At 43.1% G+C, this 14,582-nt stretch overlaps 2 non-coding genes across 2 annotated transcripts; both read right to left on the minus strand.

Moving 5' to 3' along the window:
• Positions 1–11,298: 11,298 nt before the first annotated feature.
• On the minus strand, positions 11,299–11,477 carry LOC113564721. Its single transcript, XR_003408260.1, has one exon. It is a non-coding gene; the product is annotated as a 5.8S ribosomal RNA (ribosomal RNA).
• Positions 11,478–12,326: 849 nt separating this feature from the next.
• LOC113564723 lies at positions 12,327–14,321 on the minus strand. The gene has a single exon (XR_003408262.1). It is a non-coding gene; the product is annotated as a small subunit ribosomal RNA (ribosomal RNA).
• Between the last annotated feature and the right edge of the window lie 261 nt (positions 14,322–14,582).

Genomic DNA, 14,582 nt, shown 5'->3' on the forward strand with positions numbered 1-14,582 from the left:
TTAAGTTCTTTAGTTCTTTAATATGATAGGGACATTATCATATGCGTCTTGGCAACTTTACTTGATTTCTTTAAGTTCTTTAGTTCTTTAATATGATAGGGACATTATCATATGCGTCTTGGCAACTTTACTTGATTTCTTTAAGTTCTTTATTTCTATAATTAGATAGGGACAATATCATATGCGTCTTGGCAACTTTACTTGATTTCTTTAAGTTCTTTATTTCTTTAATATGATAGGGACATTATCATATGCGTCTTGGCAACTTTACTTGATTTCTTTAAGTTCTTTAGTTAATAAATATACGGATATTTCATATATTTTTCTTTATATATAATTATATACATTTATCCTATATTTATATGATAGGGACAATATCATATGCGTATTGGCAACTTTACTTGATTTCTTTAAGTTCTTTATTTCTTTAATATGATAGGGACAATATCATATGCGTCTTGGCAACTTTACTTGATTTCTTTAAGTTCTTTAGTTCTTTAATATGATAGGGACATTATCATATGCGTTTTGGCAACTTTACTTGAGTTCTTTAAGTTCTTTATTTCTATAATTAGATAGGGACAATATCATATGCGTCACTAATTTGATGACAAAGCATTTGGCAACTTTACTTGATTTCTTTAAGTTCTTTATATCTATAATATGATAGGGACAATATCATATGCGTCTTGGCAACTTTACTTGATTTCTTTAAGTTCTTTATTTCTATAATTAGATAGGGACAATATCATATGCGTCTTGGCAACTTTACTTGAGTTCTTTAAGTTCTTTATTTCTATAATTAGATAGGGACAATATCATATGCGTCACTAATTTGATGACAAAGCATTTGGCAACTTGACTTGATTTCTTTAAGTTCTTTAGTTCTTTAATATGATAGGGACATTATCATATGCGTCTTGGCAACTTTACTTGAGTTCTTTAAGTTCTTTATTTCTATAATTAGATAGGGACAATATCATATGCGTCTTGGCAACTTTACTTGATTTCTTTAAGTTCTTTAGTTCTTTAATATGATAGGGACATTATCATATGCGTCTTGGCAACTTTACTTGAGTTCTTTAAGTTCTTTATTTCTATAATTAGATAGGGACAATATCATATGCGTCACTAATTTGATGACAAAGCATTTGGCAACTTTACTTGATTTCTTTAAGTTCTTTAGTTCTTTAATATGATAGGGACATTATCATATGAGTCTTGGCAACTTTACTTGATTTCTTTAAGTTCTTTAGTTCTTTAATATGATAGGGACATTATCATATGCGTTTTGGCAACTTTACTTGAGTTCTTTAAGTTCTTTATTTCTATAATTAGATAGGGACAATATCATATGCGTCACTAATTTGATGACAAAGCATTTGGCAACTTTACTTGATTTCTTTAAGTTCTTTAGTTCTTTAATATGATAGGGACATTATCATATGCGTCTTGGCAACTTTACTTGATTTCATATGCGTGTCACTAAATTGATGACAAAGCATTTGGCTACTGGCTACTATTCTGGGCACTCTGGGCACCCATTATAAGTACATGATAAAAGTACTTATATATTTTATATCGAATCATCAAGCAAAGGATAAGCTTCAGTGGATCGCAGTATGGCAGCTGCTCAACCACTTACAACACCTTGCCTGTTACAAAAGTCGTTTACAATTGATTCTAGGCTTTGTCATTGTATTAAATAATGCTTTTATATGTAACTAGCGCGGCATCAGGTGATCGAAGATCCTCCCAATTTACTATGTTACAAATTACATTGGCATCACATCCATTGTCGTTTATAAAGTAAATTATAAACTTTAAATGGTTTAGAAGCCATACAATGCAAATTGCCCCTTATTTATCATTGCAGTCCAGCACGGATACGACCTTAGAGGCGTTCAGGCATAATCCAACGGACGTAGCGTCATACCACTGTTCGCTCGAACAAGTATTGTGCCATTGGTCCGTACCTGCGGTTCCTCTCGTACTACGCAGGAATGCTGTCGCAACAACGTTTTGTCATTAGTAGGGTAAAACTAACCTGTCTCACGACGGTCTAAACCCAGCTCACGTTCCCTTGCATGGGTGAACAATCCAACGCTTGGTGAATTTTGCTTCACAATGATAGGAAGAGCCGACATCGAAGGATCAAAAAGCGACGTCGCTATGAACGCTTGGCCGCCACAAGCCAGTTATCCCTATGGTAACTTTTCTGACACCTCTTGTTAAAAACTCTTTAAACCAAAAGGATCGATAGGCCGAGCTTTTGCTGTCCCTGTGTGTACTGAACACCGAGATCAAGTCAGCATTTGCCCTTTTGCTCTATGTGTGGTTTCTGTCCGCACTGAGCTGGCCTTGGGACACCTCCGTTATTATTTGAGAGATGTACCGCCCCAGTCAAACTCCCTACCTGGCAATGTCCTTGAATTGGATCATACCTGAGTAATTGGAGTTATACCAAATTTTCAAATCAAAAATACATAAATGCATCGTTTTATTAAAGAATTTGTTTGCGATTATATAACAAACTCGTGATACTTTGATCAAGAAGCTTGCATCAAAACCCAATACCATAAGATATAATAAATATATCCGTATAATGGCTAGGAAATGATACACGTTCCATTTAATCAAGTAAGTAAGGAAACAATAAGAGTAGTGGTATTTCATTGACGATACCAAACCGAGGTCTAATATCTCCCACTTATTCTACACCTCTTATGTCTCCTTACACTGCCAGATTAGAGTCAAGCTCAAAAGGGTCTTCTTTCCCCGCTAATTATTCCAAGCCCGTTCCCTTGGCTGTGGTTTCGCTAGATAGTAGATAGGGACAGTGTATGAATCGGATCCCTCCGAACTTGTTTTACGTGGCGTGTTCCACATTGAAGGGATTACAACCACGGCACCCTATACACCCACAAGTGAGCATATGATGCATGTGTCCAATACGCTGAACAAAACGTCCCGGTCTGGAAGCTATAGCTATGTACATAGCGACCACCCCGGTAGCAATTCGAGTGCTTGCTTGCCGGGCAAGCACTCCCCCTTGCTGAGGAGCGAGATCTACCTAAAATCTCTACTGTTCTATGGGTCACAGCACCCGAGTGTTGCGCAACCCGCGCCGTTACTCAAACGTCGAGCATGAAGGCTCTACCCGCGATATGGGTACCAACCACAGCCACCACGATACTCCCACAAGGGGGCCAACCTCAATGAGCAGTCTTGGAACTGTTCAACCCGTGGTACCGAAAATTAGAGGCTCGGTCGGCCTCACTCTTTGGCTCCGACAAGCACGGGCGGAGTGACCTATTGCCGCATTAGTCGCCTTCTACGACAAGCTGCGGCAAGCTGTGGCAGTATTCTCGCCCGCTAACCACACGGCAGGGCGTCAGGCTATCTGCCTCTTCTTCTGTGGAACACCAACTCAGCGAACACAACCAGCCGTTGCGTTCTCTCCCGATCCTCCAGGATTCTTTCGAATGTCCAGTCCTCGCCAACACGCTGCACTCCAAGTCCATCGAGGTCTCGCAGATCTGCATATAGAGGGCAGGCGCACAACACGTGCATCCAGTCCTCGTATGGATCACCACATGCGCAAGCAGTGGTATCGCTAAGGGCTCTCCCATGCAGAAATGCGTTGAACGACCCGTGCCCAGTGAGCAAGAAAGACGCCATCATCGAGAAACCAAAATTCGGATCCCGATAGACGAGGGTGACATCCGGGATGAACCTGTGCGTCACCCGTCCTGGTTCGCTGTCGTCATCCCATCTGCTCTGCCAACTCAATAGCAAGCATTCCTCTAGGCGAATCTCTTTTTGCTCACGGCTTAGACGCGTAATGTCCTCGCCATAGAGCCAGTCGTTCTCCTCCAGCGGGTATCCACGCTTCAGCTTGTATTTGACCGCTAATTTCTTAGCGGCCAAGTCAAGCGGGGGGGCTCCAGCAAGAACCTGCAGTGCCGCGGTGGACACTGTTCGGCATACCGATAGACATCCAAGCAGGATCAGTCTATGGCAGGAGGATAGTCGCCTCCTGGCAGCTACCTGTGCGGCGGTGTCATACCATACCGAGGCACCAAATAGCACACAAGGTGCCATGAGTCCCGCATATATGGTCCGCCTGGCTCGAGGACTGAAGCCCCAGTCGACTCGTAGCACACGCGCCAATGCTCCAACGACTCCGGTCATCCGCTGGCGAAGCGAAGCTATATGCGTGAGGAATTTCATTCCTTCACTGACCGTGATGCCAAGGTACCGACAGCTGCGCACATACGGCAGGTTCGCTCCAGCGAATCTTACCGTGGGCGCACGTCTCAAGGTACCTTTGAGCAGCATTATTACCGTCTTGCTGGTCGAAACGGCAACGCCTATTTCCGCTCCCCACGTTTCAACGATGGACATCAGTTGCGCTCCTTTTTCCTCTAGCACGGCTCGGGAGTTTCCCTCGATGAGAAGAAGCAGGTCATCCGCGTATGCACTTAGCAGGCAATACGGCTCGAGGCGCTGAAGCAGTACATCCATCAGCATGTCCCAAATAAATGGGCCGCTGATTGACCCCTGCGGGCAACCTCTAGTTACCGGCACATTCACTGCACCGGAACTGCTTCGGATTACTGCTCTTCGGCCGGCGAAAAAGCTCTGCCACAAGCTTATTTCCCGGCATCCCAAGTCGGCTAGTCGGCGCAGTACAGCACTCCATTCGACGTTGTCAAATGCTCCTTTGAAGTCCACGAATGTGCCGAGCACGTATTGCGCTGGACTGGCGTCAACACTGCTCTTCACGTGTCTCCAAGCATCCTCCACACAACGTCCTTGGCGAAAACCGAACTGCCATCTGCAGCCTTCCGGAAGAACTTCTCTTACACGATTCACCATGATTGCCTCAAGCACCTTGCCAAAAACTGGCAGTAAGCAAATTCCCCTATATGAGGAGGGCTCACACTTGTCCTTCTCGGGTCCCTTGAGTAGCGCCACTACTCGTGGGCACTTCCACTCGCTGGGAAAGTATCCCGATCGGATGCAACGGGAGTACAACGCTGCCAGGTGCTGAGGTACGGCGCGCCACACTGCCTTACAAATAGTGCCATTGATGCCGTCCAAGCCAGGCGAACGCCTGCTCTTCAGTCGGCCAACACAGACATCAATCTCGAGTGTTTCAAGGGCCGGTGGGTCTTCCTCCACGATGGCAGTCGGTGCTTCGGACTCCGCAACTGGGAAAAAGTTGCGAAGGAGCACTCGTGCACAATCACCCCAATCGGTGATCAGCTCGCCATTCACGCGGAGGCACCCAATCTCCGTGCACTTTCTTCGACCTCGGCAAAATTTGTAGACGCGCCCCCATGGATCATCGGCATGATCTCCCACGAAGCGTTTCCAATCGTCCATTTTCGCCCTCCCAATGAGCCTTTTGTAGTTGGCTGAGGTCCGTCTCAGCTCGACTACCAAAGGCTCTGCAGCAACATCGTCATCACGATGCCGTGCATCCTGGAGTCGGCGACGAAGTCTCCGAACTTCGCGCCTTGCAGCGCTCAGGTCGGCAGTCCACCAACGTGCTCTCCTGCTGGGCGATCTTGGCGATTTTCTACCCAACGCAATATCGCACACATCATGCACGATACTGCGCAGGGTGGAAACCTGCTGGTCCAACGGCGACTCTGAGAAGCTTCCCGGAAGTTCGGCTGTTCTACTCACCATCTCCTCCTCGAACAATCGCCAACGTGCATTGGAGAGGTTCCAGGACGGCACAGGAGCTATGCTCTCAACTGCGCTCGTGGAGGTTGTTTCGGCCACAACAGTAATGATGTTGTGGTCACTCAACTCCCACTCGTCCACTCTCCACTCATATGTGGCCCACATAGATGCTGCCTCGTTGACGATTGTCACGTCGATATCACTACGAGCTCTGTAGTTATCGAACGTGTACACCTCTGTTGGCTGGTTTAGGGCGGCGGCTCTTGCCTCCAGCATCCACTCAGACAGCAGCTCACCCCGACTGTAGTTAGCTTGCCCCTCGGCATGCCGAGAGAGTTTGGCAAACCACATGGGGGACACTGCATTCGCGTCGAGGCCCAGGATTGCGGGGGTTCTGCTAGCCTGTAGCAGGACCGCATCCATGTACCGAAGGTACGGTTCCAAAGGTGCATCGAATTGGCAGTATGCTGAACAAAGGAAGATTGAGCCAAAACTCCCTTTTACTACCAGACATACGCCATACTCTGTGGTGAGGGTCTCCACTGGCATACAGATGGCATCCTGCTGATCTACTAGGATGGCTGCCTTCCCTCGCCGGTCAGTGTAAATCCTCATTCCTTGAGGCAGCACATCCATCCCGTCGCTGCTGAGGTACGGCTCCTGCACCAGTGCGAACATTGAGCTTGAACTCCTGAGTCGGACACCAAGCTCTATGGTCGCAGCTCGCCCTCGGCCACAGTTCGCTTGGATGAAGCTAAACATTAATGTCTAGCTTGCACCCTCGCTAGCACCGCGCCATATATTGGGCAAGCGCTCGAGAGCATATGATGTCCCGAGGGTCGCCCTCTATGCCGGCAATTTCGGCAGTCCACCGGGTTCTGGCACCTTGCCGCGTTGTGGCCCTGCTGCCCGCACTGGCGGCAGACGTTGTCCTTCTGACGGCACTCGCTGATCTTGTGGTCGAAGCCCACGCATCTGTGACAGGCATAGGTGCGGACCTGCGATCGGCATCGGAACGAGAACCACTTGATGTACACCCGACCCACATCAAGCTTCGCCATCGCTCCATCATCGACTTCCAGCGTCACATTGACAGTGGCGCCGTCAGTCACCGACCACGCCTTAGTCAACAGGTGCACCGACTTCTTAAATTGCGATGCCGTCATCGTGTCATCGAAGTTGTTTTCCCGCAGTTCCGTCATGAATTCCTCCGGGCTGATGGCCGTGTCCACGTCGTAAACGACTACCTTCGGCTTCTCAGCAGCATTCCTCGTAACATTTAGTCCCACTTCGGCGAATCTCTTCGATGACACCACCTTCTGCAGCTCTCCGACTGAGGGTGTGCGGATAATGGCTCCATCGCCTCTCCGGAGTTCACGCACCTCGTGAACCCTGACTCCGAGGGAGGGTGCAACCATATTTCGCACCTTCTCAGCTATCGCCTTCCCCGATAGCGCTGGGTCGTCGCACTTCACGACCGCTGACCATGTCTCGCGAACCTTTGCAGTCCGCGGGGCATCAATGGGTGCTGCCTGAAGCATCTGAGGAGGGTTGGCCGCCGTAGTCATCGACGGGGTCGGTGGCGGTGGCATAGCCAGCCGCGTCTCCAGCTCTCCACACCTGAGCATCAACGCCATAACCAGCTCGTCGTAACGGCTGATAGCCAAGGTGAGCTCGTCCGTGTTCACCCCTCCTAGGCTGCGAAAACTGCTGCGCACCATACGCTGAGTGGCCGACAGCTCTGCCATCATGGCTGCTTGCCCAGCACGAGCGGCAGCGGTGGCAGCTGTGGCGGTGGCAACAGCGCGGGCGACAGCGGGGGCGACAGTGGGGGCGACAGCGGGGGCAACGGCGGGGGCGGCAGCGGGGGCAACAGCAGCGACGGGGGCATCCATCGACGAAAACTCCTCGTCTAACACGCCTACGGGTTCAGGAACTCCATTCGCCGCCACGGCAACCAGCTTCGCCTGCGTTGGCACCGAGCTCTTTGAAGCCAGTACGCTTTTACGCCTGCGACGCGTAGACTTCTTCGACGCACTGCTGGCGCTCATGGCGCTCGCAGTGCTATCGCTTTCCATCGGACTTACCCAATGGAAGTGGCTCCTCCTTTTACCAAGTCAAGCAACTTTAGCTTGCTGACAGAGGCTGGTTGCTATGGCACACTGGCTCCACCTATTCACAGTGGCGCCACCAATTGCTCGGTATGGCAACACTAAAATTATCCAATGCACACACCTTAGCAAAGTTCACAACCGATCAGCTGGCGCTGAGGGAATCCCACACGAAAAGGGCTAACGCCTCTCTCGCAGAGAGCGCTCTCACTCAACACGTGGCCCTCGTGGAAAATTTCCAATTGAAAATCGTTTATTTCCACAACACGCGATGTTCTTTCGTTCACAAATTTTCAACTTTTGTTCGCGACACCTTCACACACACTTTACTCCGTTTTTCAACGTATAAATCCGCGGATTTACTCAACAATGACCGTAGCAATGGGAGCTCGAGGAAAACACGTCCGTCGTTAATCCATTCATGCGCGTCACTAATTAGATGACGAGGCATTTGGCTACCTTAAGAGAGTCATAGTTACTCCCGCCGTTGACCCGCGCTTACTTGAATTTCTTCACTTTGACATTCAGAGCACTGGGCAGAAATCACATTGTGTCAACACCCGCTAGGGCCATCACAATGCTTTGTTTTAATTAGACAGTCGGATTCCCCAAGTCCGTGCCAGTTCTGAATTGATTGTTAATTGATAATCGTTATAATTAATAAGAACTAATTGGTTTAACCCAAATAGTATTCTTAAAAATTTTAGCAAGAAAGTTCCACAATTGGCTACGTAACTAAACTATCCGGGGAACAAGTAACTAACATAAATGCTAGAAACTCTATTTACCCAGAACGAGCACATAAACCATGTTATTGTTTCCCAATCAAGCCCGACTATCTCAATCTTCAGAGCCAATCCTTATCCCGAAGTTACGGATCTAATTTGCCGACTTCCCTTACCTACATTATTCTATCGACTAGAGACTCTTCACCTTGGAGACCAGCTGCGGATATTGGTACGGCCTGTTGAGAAGTTTGCGTGTCCCCACCATAAATTTTCAAGGTCCGAGGAGAAAATATCGACACAACAGTATATGTCATGCTCTTCTAGCCCATCTACCATATCTCTCTGCGAAAGACTTCCATGGTAGTACGGCTATAAAACAGAAAAGAAAACTCTTCCGATATCTCTCGACGGCTTCTTTATGGTCGTTCCTGTTGCCAGGATGAGCACGAGGCCCATATTTAATAACAAACGGATACTCAACAGGTTACGGAATTGGAACCGTATTCCCTTTCGTTCAAAATTATTCAAGTGTATTATTTTCGCTTTGTTTATATAATTTGGCATTTTTGTTTTACTTGAAAATTTTCGGCTTTCGCCTTGAACTTAGGACCGACTAACTCGTGATCAACCACTGTTCACACGAAACCCTTCTCCACTTCAGTCCTCCAAGGTCTCATTCGATTATTTGCTACTACCACCAAGATCTGTACCAATGGCAGCTCCATGCAGGCTTACGCCAAACACTTCTACGCATACCATTGTACCTTCCTACTCACTAAAGTTTCAAAATTTATATCACAAGTAATATAAATCATCTACTTTAGCGGTAATGTATAGGTATACAACTTAAGCGCCATCCATTTTAAGGGCTAGTTGCTTCGGCAGGTGAGTTGTTACACACTCCTTAGCGGATTTCGACTTCCATGATCACCGTCCTGCTGTTTTAAGCAACCAACGCCTTTCATGGTATCTGCATGAGTTGTTAATTTGGGCACCGTAACATTACGTTTGGTTCATCCCACAGCGCCAGTTCTGCTTACCAAAAGTGGCCCACTGGGCACATTATATCATAACCTTGAACTTCATATCAAGAAAGTTAAGGTTCTTACCCATTTAAAGTTTGAGAATAGGTTAAGATCGTTTCGACCCTAAGGCCTCTAATCATTCGCTTTACCAGATAAGATTATTTTATATAATATTAAAATGCACCAGCTATCCTGAGGGAAACTTCGGAAGGAACCAGCTACTAGATGGTTCGATTGGTCTTTCGCCCCTATACTCAATTCTGACAATCGATTTGCACGTCAGAACTGTTTCGGTCTTCCATCAGGGTTTCCCCTGACTTCAACCTGATCAAGTATAGTTCACCATCTTTCGGGTCACAGCATATATGCTCAAGGTACGTTCCAGTTAGAGGCATAAATAATATAAATATACATTATACATAACTATATAGAACGCCCCGGGATTGTGTTAATTAGCTATAAATAGTTAAAAAACTAATCCCATTATTAGTCAAGTTAATTACGCTATTAGGTTTATATCCCAATAACTTGCACATATGTTAGACTCCTTGGTCCGTGTTTCAAGACGGGTCCCGAAGGTATCCTGAATCTTTCGCATTGTTAATCATACAAGTGCATATAATAAACACAAAAATCAATGATAATTATGCCATTATATAATTCCGAAAAATTAACGCACTGTAATCATATTAATCTATCAGCACTTTATCAAATTAATAACATTTATTCTGTGTTAAAATGCAAGCAATTTAATTGGAATAAACTATAAGTTATATTTTATGATAAATTTGGTATATGCTAATAGATTACAATGTCCTTATATGGAAAAAATGCACACTATCCTCATAATATTATTTAAATATTACAATTTTAATGATGAATTTTCCATAACGGATATTCAGGTTCATCGGGCTTAACCTCTAAGCAGTTTCACGTACTGTTTAACTCTCTATTCAGAGTTCTTTTCAACTTTCCCTCACGGTACTTGTTTACTATCGGTCTCATGGTTATATTTAGTTTTAGATGGAGTTTACCACCCACTTAGTGCTGCACTATCAAGCAACACGACTCTTTGGAAACATCATCTAGTAATCATTAACGTTATACGGGCCTGGCACCCTCTATGGGTAAATGGCCTCATTTAAGAAGGACTTAAATCGTTAATTTCTCATACTAGAATATTGACGCTCCATACACTGCATCTCACATTTGCCATATAGACAAAGTGACTTAGTGCTGAACTGTTTTCTTTTCGCTCGCCGCTACTAAGAAAATCCTTGTTAGTTTCTTTTCCTCCCCTAATTAATATGCTTAAATTCAGGGGGTAGTCCCATATGAGTTGAGGTTGTATATAACTTTTTCTTGCCATTAATTCTTTATATATAATGATAAAAACATTTTATTAAATTCGTTATAAAATTTCCATTATTTCTTGTAGCAAAGTGTTTTCCATTAAACGAACCAACGAAGAATAATAACATAACCAAGTTTTTTCTATTTCCGAATCATTAATAAGAGACAATTCTAGATGAAAAATAATTCAATTTTTTATGCTAGACATTTCTCAGTATTACTTGATTGAAAAAGAAAATATTTCTCTTCGTTTTTCACATCCAAATGTGAGATAATGTTTTTCATATATATTTTTTAATATTATGAATAAAAATATTATTATTTTATCCAATAATATACCATATGCTTATAAAATTTATAAACAACTTAATTAGCATAGTCTTACAACCCTCAACCATATGTAGTCCAAGCAGCACTATAAAATTAATTAAAGTACATAACAGCATGGACTGCGATATGCGTTCAAAATGTCGATGTTCATGTGTCCTGCAGTTCACACGATGACGCACAGTTTGCTGCGTTCTTCATCGACCCATGAGCCGAGTGATCCACCGCTTAGAGTTTTATAATTCATTTTTATATAATGTCAATTTTGTTTTTATTGAAAGAAATTAAAAATACACCATTTTACTGGCATATATCAATTCCTTCAATAAATGTATTTTTATACCTAAAATAAATGCTGCGAAATGTCTTAGTTTCATATAAGCATTATGTATCATATAATCTGGTTATTTACGGTTTATATTTAACTATGTTTGGGCGATACATACTGCAATTTATATAAAACATTAACCTGATGGGTACCAGGTACAACATTGTATATTTTAGGTTGTTGCATTAGCCAACGTATGCTCATAACTAAGATGAACAATACATATTCGCAACGCGTGTATATTATGGTCCATATACACACAAAGTTCACCATTTTATATTAACAAATTATTTTGATAACCATTATTTTTAATGTTTTAATTCGATTTCCATTTTCGAATTTGATATCTTCGATCTCTCCAATATTCGAAGTTTTATTTTTACATTTCAAAGCCACATATATATAATATTTTTTTTTGTTGTGCCCGCCATTACACAACATGTTAAAATCTTATGAGGTTGCCAAAGCCTCATATAAATAAAAACCCATCAGATTCATTTTATTTTGATTTTAACTTTTATTTTAATATATATTTATATATATATTTTTAATTTGATTCAATTGAATCGTTTCGTTCTATAATCATATCATATTATGCGCTTTGCTTTTGTAAAAATTCGTAATCTGGTAAATTTGATAATATGGTAATATAAATTTGGTAAATTTTTTAATTTGGTAATTTGGTAAGTAATTTTGGTAAATTCAAAATGTATTTGTATTATAACAAATTTTTATTAACGGTAAGGATTTTATACAATAATGATCCTTCCGCAGGTTCACCTACGGAAACCTTGTTACGACTTTTACTTCCTCTAAATAATCAAGTTCGGTCAACTTTTGCGAAACAACCGTAACACGCAAGGCGTCACAGTGATCACGTCCGGAGACCTCACTAAATAATTCAATCGGTAGTAGCGACGGGCGGTGTGTACAAAGGGCAGGGACGTAATCAATGCGAGTTAATGACTCACACTTACTGGGAATTCCAAGTTCATGTGAACAGTTTCAGTTCACAATCCCAAGCATGAAAGTGGTTCAGCGGTTTACCCGGACCTCTCGGTCTAGGAAATACACGTTGATACTTTCATTGTAGCGCGCGTGCAGCCCAGGACATCTAAGGGCATCACAGACCTGTTATTGCTCAATCTCATTATTGCTAGACGCAATTTGTCCATTTAAGAAGCTAGTGTCCTTATAATGGGACAAACCAACAGGTACGGCTCCACTTACATAAACACATTCAAACACAATAAACATTTTACTGCCACCATGAATGAAGGCTATATAAGCTTCAGCACCATAATCCTGAAGATATCTATTTAATATATTTGAGTCTCGTTCGTTATCGGAATTAACCAGACAAATCACTCCACGAACTAAGAACGGCCATGCACCACCACCCATAGATTCGAGAAAGAGCTATCAATCTGTCTTACACACTTATGTTCGGACCTGGTAAGTTTTCCCGTGTTGAGTCAAATTAAGCCGCAGGCTCCACTCCTGGTGGTGCCCTTCCGTCAATTCCTTTAAGTTTCAGCTTTGCAACCATACTTCCCCCGGAGCCCAAAAGCTTTGGTTTCCCGGGAAGCGACTGAGAGAGCCATAAAAGTAGCTACACCCAATTGCTAGCTGGCATCGTTTATGGTTAGAACTAGGGCGGTATCTGATCGCCTTCGAACCTCTAACTTTCGTTCTTGATTAATGAAAACATCTTTGGCAAATGCTTTCGCTTAAGTTAGTCTTACGACGGTCCAAGAATTTCACCTCTCGCGTCGTAATACTAATGCCCCCAAACTGCTTCTATTAATCATTACCTCTTGATCTGAAAACCAATGAAAGCAGAACAGAGGTCTTATTTCATTATCCCATGCACAGAATATTCAGGCATTTGAAGCCTGCTTTAAGCACTCTAATTTGTTCAAAGTAATAGTACCGGCCCACAATAACACTCGTTTAAGAGCACTAATGCAGGTTTTTAAATAGGAGGAACATATGAAAAAATACAAGTATTTAATCACATATAAGAACTCCACCGGTAATACGCTTACATACATAAAGGTATAGTACTAACCACAATTGTAAGTTGTACTACCCGTATGAAGCACAAGTTCAACTACGAACGTTTTAACCGCAACAACTTTAATATACGCTATTGGAGCTGGAATTACCGCGGCTGCTGGCACCAGACTTGCCCTCCAATTGGTCCTTGTTAAAGGATTTAAAGTGTACTCATTCCAATTACAGGGCCTCGGATATGAGTCCTGTATTGTTATTTTTCGTCACTACCTCCCCGAGCTGGGAGTGGGTAATTTACGCGCCTGCTGCCTTCCTTAGATGTGGTAGCCGTTTCTCAGGCTCCCTCTCCGGAATCGAACCCTGATTCCCCGTTACCCGTTGCAACCATGGTAGTCCTAGATACTACCATCAAAAGTTGATAGGGCAGACATTTGAAAGATCTGTCGTCGGTACAAGACCATACGATCTGCATGTTATCTAGAGTTCAACCAATATAACGATCTTGCGATCGCTTGGTTTTAGCCTAATAAAAGCACATGTCCCATAAGGTTCATGTTTTAATTGCATGTATTAGCTCTAGAATTACCACAGTTATCCAAGTAACTGTTAACGATCTAAGGAACCATAACTGATATAATGAGCCTTTTGCGGTTTCACTTTTAATTCGTGTGTACTTAGACATGCATGGCTTAATCTTTGAGACAAGCATATAACTACTGGCAGGATCAACCAGAATAATGTTTCTTTCTTCATATTCCATTCATATTTTTCGAATTGAAATAAGCAATATAAATATTATAGATTTCCATTTTATATAATTCCATTTATTATATCATATTGAAAAATACTTCAATATTTTGCCTTTGGGTAAAATTTTAAATCTCTTTTAATTCGATTACGGCCATTTTTATATAGCATTCGTATTCGTATATTCCATTATATTTTTATACTTGTTTCACCATTATTAACAAGTTCAATAATATATATTTCTATAATT

This window comes from Drosophila erecta, unplaced genomic scaffold (genome assembly GCF_003286155.1).
Source record: "Drosophila erecta strain 14021-0224.00,06,07 unplaced genomic scaffold, DereRS2 tig00000424-arrow-arrow-pilon, whole genome shotgun sequence".
NCBI classification, from domain to species: domain Eukaryota; kingdom Metazoa; phylum Arthropoda; class Insecta; order Diptera; family Drosophilidae; genus Drosophila; species Drosophila erecta.